General features: G+C 44.4%; 1 long non-coding RNA gene across 1 annotated transcript in view; it reads left to right on the top strand.

Annotated features, from left to right (window-relative positions):
• LOC118987230 (uncharacterized) overlaps positions 1 to 6,893 on the top strand; it is a 177,640-nt gene extending 170,747 nt beyond the window's left edge. The window contains exon 3 of the long non-coding RNA XR_005066523.1: positions 6,151 to 6,893. This is a non-coding gene — a long non-coding RNA (uncharacterized LOC118987230). The remainder of the gene's footprint in view (positions 1 to 6,150) is intronic.
• Positions 6,894 to 7,107: the final 214 nt, after the last annotated feature.

A 7,107-nucleotide genomic window follows, 5' to 3' on the forward strand; every position in this document is an offset into this window, starting at 1 on the left:
TATAAAAACCACACTCATTAATAATACCACTGATCTCATCAGAGATGCCTTTAAGTGTGGTGAAGCCGTGATCGTGAGGCCCATGGGGGCAGATTCAAGTTTTCTAAACATTTCATTGTCGCTTCAAATTTCATTATTGGCAACAAATACTGACCATTGTTTTCCTTAAAGTGACAGGCTCACTTTGTTCATTGCGAGAAAATGTCTGCCTAATCTCCAAGTCTGAAAGAAACCAGTGGTCATCAGTTTCCCTTTCAAGTGAAAATGGTATTACATGAAAACAGCAGCTACTTTAGCTGGTGACTCAAATACTGGTACCTCGAAGGTCACTGAGTGCGTTTCCTTGTGACACTATACGAACACTGGTGTGCAGCAGAAATGATTCAGACTTATTTCTCATTTCGTCACACAGAATTACGGAGAGATGTGGTCCAGGGTTGAAATGCACTTAAAGTAACGGTTTCTCTGGCATTTGTTTTTCCTGCACATGCGCAGTGGTGAGGTACATAATCGCAGTGAGTACACTTCGGTGCCACTGCCGTGATTCACACTCAGTGTTTGGCTGTTCCTGTGCAGAGATCCCATGGGCTTGCCCTACTCCCTGTGTTTGCAGCATCTTGTTTGTGTTAGACAGCCAGTAACATCTGGGCTTTTTAAAGCCTTTAAACCTGAAGCACTTCTTTGTAGTTGATCGTTTTAGCCTCTTCCCTGGCTGCTCTGGGCCAACTATTTCTGCCTTGTTGACTACAGCAGTGGTTCTCAAAGGTGGGGGAGGAGAAGGGAGGGATGTTCTTGTGACTCCCAGAGGACATTGAGCAATGTCTGGGGACAGTTTGGTTATCATGACTTGGGGGAATATTGACGGCATCAAGCAGGCAGAAGGCGGGGATGCTGTTAAACATCCTGCAACACACAGGACAGCTCCTATAACAAAGACTCAGCTGGCTCCAAATGTCAATAGTGCTAAGGCTGGGAAACCCAAGATTACACCGTACCATGGATACCACATCTTTAAAAATGCCAATAACTAGTTCTGGCAGGCATTCTCGTGGAGATAGTTGCCCTTCTCTTGATCTCTGTAGCTTGTGATGTGAATGCTGCAACAGCCCCAAGGAAAGGGTTCTGGGACTCCATAGGGAAATCAAGGAGCTCAGCTTGTAACTTATTGATTCCACCAAGACTATATTGCATAAGGCCCTGGGGCATGTACACATCACGAAGCTGTACAAAGAAAGTTAACCCTCCCATGTCCAGCGCCGTGGCACACGCATGCTGTTTCGCCTGGCAGAGACAAGCAGGTAAAGAGCTACAATGCTATCAAGAACATAAAAACAACATGCTATAAAAAGGAAGGAAATAGCACCTTATTCTTATCATTTTCATTTATCATTTCAAGTTATTCTAATAGTTGTATCGTCAGTGACTTCATTCTGAGCCCAGGTTTATTTATCGATTACTATTGATCTCTTTATAGAAGGTTGGTGCTTTTACCTCGCAAGAGAGACCCGGGCCGTGTGGATTGGCTTCATTTTCTTGAATAATATTTTAGTATTGGTTAAACAAATGCTTTTAAAACAGGCGTGCTCTTGAATAAAAATGAGGTCTTCCATTTTAAAAAGCTGTCACAGTCTTCCTTGAAGACGGTGTATGCATGCTGTGTAAAACAGTAGCAGATCCTTAAATAGGCTCCTTATCATCCTGCAGAGAGATGACATGTTCAGAACACCCTTAACGGCGCATGCTCACATTACCCGAGGAAACACCTTGGGTGAAACCGTCCGGAATTATTCACTGCCTGGAAGGTCTGCTCCCTGAGAAATGATGCTTGGCCTCTCCCCAGGTGAAAATACTATGGAGTGAGACTCACATCTTTTCTTCCTGTAGGGTTCTGGCTGACCCTTTCTGATAACAGTGAACCCTTTTGTCAGGCCACTGAGGCTGGGACTTCATATGTTTGTCATTTGAACGCTGTTGTTACCACAGAAGGTTGTATATATGGAACAAATGAACAAATACACACGAGGCTGGGTGTGAGTTTCTCAGCATGGAAAAAGATTGTGTCCCAAGCCATGGAAACATCTGTTTCAAACCATTCTGAGCTAAGAAGAACATGAGGCCCAACCATACGGTTCTCTTGCAAAACGCTTGCCTCCCAGTCTTGACCTGAGAGATGACATCTGGACCAGGGAGGAAACGGAAGTGGCCTTGGAATCCCATCTCCTTAAAAACAAAAGTAAACAAAAACCACGTCGTTATCATTTTTAAAGGGTTTCTTCACAGTATAAAAATTCCCCAAATTTCCCCTTTGTTTACTTTTTTAATCCCTTACATTGCTTGCCCATTGTTAACATCTTTCTTTTTTTTCTTTTGAAATTCTTTTTAAAAAGATTTTATTTATTTATTTTTACAGAGAGAGGAAGGTAGGGAGAAAGAGAGGGAGGGGAACATCAGTGTGTGGTTGCCTCTTGCGTGCCCTCTACTGGGGACCTGGCCCACAACCTAGGCACGTGCCCTGACTGGGAATCGAACTGGAGAGACCCTTTGGTTCACAGGCCAGTGCTCAATCCACTGCGCCACATCAGCCAGGGCTAGTTAACATCTCTCATTACTGTAGCATATTTGTCAAAATGAAGACACTGGTATTGGTGCATTATAATTAACCAAACCACAGCCTTTATTTGAATTTCATTAGTTTTTTTCACTTATGTCCCTTTTCTATTTGAGGATCCCATCCAGGACGCCACATTGAATCTAGTAATCATTTCTCCCAGTCTTTCTTCTAGGCCTTTAGTGAACCTCTCTTCTTATTGACTGAGACAATAGGCTTCAAAATGAGATCTTAATAAACCTTCCTAAACATACTAGAGCCAACTTTTCAATAGTGTCTATTGTAGTGGAGGGAAAAAAAAACCTTTTCTTCTGCCTTCCTAGTTTTCGAAGTTGGGGCCCTGGAAATTGAACTGTCAAAAGATAGATAACAAGAGAAAAACAGAGTTCATTAACACAAGCAGAGCACATATATGCAGGAGGAACTCAACAAACTCAAAGGGGTGGTGAGAAGTTGGAGTTTATAGAGCATCTTAGCAAAGAACAATAAATCTGTAGCGAAGTGACAAGGCACAGAAAAACGGGTTAAGGCTTTAAGGGGTGTCAAGCTGTGGGAAAGTAAATATATGGGAGGGAACTAATGGAAGATGATGGTTATTTAGGGAAGTTTGTTATCTAGTTCCCTCTCAGTGCTGTCTCTGGGCTGAGAAGGGTTCAGGGTTGTCCCCAGTGATTAAGAGTTTAGGAATTCTCCTCCTCTTCCTGGTATGAACGAGGGAGACATTGTTACAAATGAAATTTTATGGTCTGCTTTTAGGAAAATGGGTGGAGGGGAGTAGAAAGTTAGTTTTAGCATCTGCTGTTTCTCAATTTTCTTCAGCTCAAAATCATCCATATGCCCAAATGGCATATTTTGAGGTAGCATATTCTCTTCCCTGACACTATAGCTTGAAAAACAAATAAACAAAAAACTAAACAAAAACAGTCTTTGGAAAATCGAAAACTTCAGCCAAAAGGCTCTCGTGCTTGCCATTTTTACCTACGTAAAAGCTGTCATTATCCTTTTCCTGCACTTATTTTCTTTGTGCAGCCCCTGCTCGGCCATGGCTTCTGATATAACTTAGTATGTAGCTGCATCTATCTCATGGGTCAGAACAGGAGGTCATTGAGCAAAAGGAGTGATCAGAGTAGGAGAAGCAAGTTCTTACAAACTACACTTCTGGACGGGGAAGGAACAGAAGTTTGAACGGGACCACATTTAACTGTACGAAGGGAGGTCAGAGAGCTAGACTGTGGGTAGAGCTAGGCTGTAGAACTTCTGAAGACACCAGACACGTGGCATCAGAAAGTGGAGCAAATGGCATGGAGGTGGGTCAGGAATGGTGGGCCAGAAGATGGACTGGCAGGGAGCACCAGGAAGGGTTGGGTGATATGCAGGATCCAGCAGGTGAGGAGGAAGAGGTTTTCTAGAAAAAGACATAAGCCTGGGCTCGCACTGCTTGTGAATCAGAGGTGGGATCCTTGTCTGAGCTCTCAGAGCTTAGCTTCTGAGTTGGTAGCTCTGGTGGGATTGGGCAAGCAAGAACCGCCTCCGAGCGAGATAGCTACCTGGGTTGCAAGTGCGCAATACTTGGGATACCAAGGTGGAGACCTGAGTACAGCACCTCCAGTGATTAGAACTGGGGCAAGGCAAGAGCAAGGTAAGAACCCAGGTTTACCTGAGATTGAATTTACTTCCCTGCCAAACAAAAGATGCTCAATTACCCTTGAATAGGATAAGTAATTACTGACCCTAACTCAGAGTTTCTCAACCTTGGCACCAATAAGATTTGGGATTGAATGGTTCTTTGATGTGGGGGAGCTGTTGTGACAGTGCAGACTATTTAGCAGCATCTCTAGCTTTGACCCACTAGATGCCAATAGCACCTTCCACCTTACCACCCCCCCCAAGTTGTGAAAATCAAAAATGTCTCCAAATATTGCCAAACATCCCATGAGACAAGATCACCACAGTTGAGAATCGTTGCTCTAACATGAGACAGACCCCATAGAAGGCAATTAAGTGGCTTCAATTTAAGTGGAAAAAATGTCTAGGGGAAAGGAAACCAAGCCAGGTACTACATCCCAGAAAGGAAATGAAGGGAAATGGTGTTCCTAGTGAGGCAACGTGGACTCAGTACTTCCTTTGTAAGGAGCCAGTGAATGGGCAGGTGTGAGAGCATTTTTGTCTTCGATGGAGGGATCTGGGGCCATACGTTGCCTCGCTCCATATAAACACTATAGATGGCAGAAGTGGGTGTGTGTTCACTGATTTAGTAGGTCAAATGAAAGTGAGTTATGCTTAAGACAATGTTTGGTGCCTAATGCCCAAACAAGAATTTTCTTTGTGTTCTCCCACCATGAAAGCCTTCCTAGCATTAAAGTGCCTGTGTCCAATATAGGACATGATGATACTTTACTGTGGAATCCCCTTTTTGCTGTTTTTCTTTTCAGTGGAGTCTTACAAGGTATTGAGTAAAGTTTTCTTATTCCAGAAAACAGTGGTCATTTTAAGCATTTTCGTGAATTTGTTACTTATTACCTATGGTTCTACCCTAGATTTCTTTGATTTTCTGTGTGGTATTGATGTTTGGGAATAATGTGGCAGAGGACAGTCATCTCTAAACAGTTTGCTGCTAAAGCCACGTGACTTTTAAAATTTCATGTCATGTTGCACCATTGCACTGTGGTTGGCAGCTTCCAAAATGTGATCCCTGCTTTGTGATCCCTGCTTTGTGATCGTTACACCCTGTATGGTCCCTTCTGCTCAGGTGAGGGCTGGACCTAGTGACTTGCTGTTGGCAAATAGAATATGACAGAAGTGATGGGATATCATTCTCCATGGTGCCATAATATTGTGTCATCAAATATGGCAACTCACAGCTATAAAGATAAGACAGTTGAACTTGAACTCCAGCTCCTAATGGGTAGTGAGGGCCCTGAGGTAGGGAGATAGTGACTGACCATGACACGCTGAGAAATGAAAGAGAATCTACTTGTGACATAGACCCAGGAAGTTCATCATTTCTGGCCACAAAACCAAAAGTCCCCAAATGCTAATAATGTACGCAATGGGGGTGGGCAGAAGCTAGCAGAAAACCAGAGTGGAGATATGAGCATTAGGTGAAGTCGCCATTGCACGGTGGGGAAAAGGTACTGGGAAGAAAGAGATCCAGGTTCAGGCAGCACCAAGGATTCATGGAATACAATGGCAACTGTGGTCTCAGGGGAAATAGGAAGCATGTTTAACAATGTATTTCCAAAACGTGAAGTGGGAGGGAGAGTTGAACATCCCTAACAACAACCACAACCACAATAACTCCAAAAGCAGCAGCTTGGGCCTTCCAGCCGTCTTAGGTGACTAGACTCTCACTGCGTTTTTGGAACAACTTCATAGATCTGATGGGCATGAAAGAGCCTTAGCTGATGGAAGAAGGAGAGAGTCAGGGATGTGGCCGTCTATTATTCATAACTGGGCAAAAAACTTAAAAACAAGAGGACCGTTTGTTGGTCGTGGTGCAAAACACTTTACAGTTTCTTTAAACTTCACGTTTTGTGGGTGAGGACACTAAGACCTCGTGACAAAGTTTGTAAACAGTAGACCCAGATGGAACCCAGGTCATTTGACTCCTAAGCATCAACTTTACCCAGGGATGATGATCAGGAGATTGAACAACTGTGCTGCACAAGGTGACAGCGATCAACATGACGACCCTTGAGCTGAGCCGGCCTGCAGCCCCTGCTCGGCCATGCCAGCCGAGTCATGGGAGGCTGGCGCAATGACACAGGGAAGGGGGGTGCTGGGATTGCTCAGGTCAGTGTTTATGGCCTACCTGGCACTGAAGTTCTGTACCTGCGTATTTAACCATCCACTCAGATGCACCTGGGCATGTGAGCTGAGTATCGACTTTGTTCCCAAGGGTCTTCTCCCAGGCTGCCTTTCTGCAGGGTCTTGTCTCCACTTGTCAGATAAAATATGGAAATTTATTTCCAGCACAAACTAACTAAAAGTGAAGGAGAAACCAGATTGTCTGCTGCCTCAAGCATTTGGAGATAGACGACTTTTAAATAGAAGCACACACATGGGATTCTGACAGCCGCAGGAGAACAGCGAGTTCTGGTCAGAGATCCCTCTAGAAAGAGACACTGAAGTTCCACTCTTGCCTCTTGAAAAAGGGGTGGGATTTGCCAGTACAGGGAAAAGCTGGTCTCTTTGTTTCATGTGAAATTGCAAGGTTATGATATAAACTTAAAATAGTTAGAGTGTTGCCCTCCTCCAGCCTGGCTGTTTCATTTATATGGAGTGCAGGTTTGGGGGAGAAAGCCGTGTCCGTGGCCTTAGGTTGGGGGCCCAGACTGGCAACAGAATGTACAGCAGTGCTTCTCAATTCTGGAGTTGCCCTCCATAGCTTCTGCTCTCTGGGCTGGGGCGTGGCCTGGCAATGGGTTAAAAGCTTCCCTGTGATGCATTGTGCAGCCCAGGTGGGCATCACTGATCAAGAGAGATGGTAGGACCTTTGC

This window comes from Sturnira hondurensis, unplaced genomic scaffold, assembly GCF_014824575.4.
Source record: "Sturnira hondurensis isolate 20B ecotype Veracruz unplaced genomic scaffold, ASM1482457v3 Scaffold0005220, whole genome shotgun sequence".
Lineage (NCBI taxonomy): Eukaryota > Metazoa > Chordata > Mammalia > Chiroptera > Phyllostomidae > Sturnira > Sturnira hondurensis.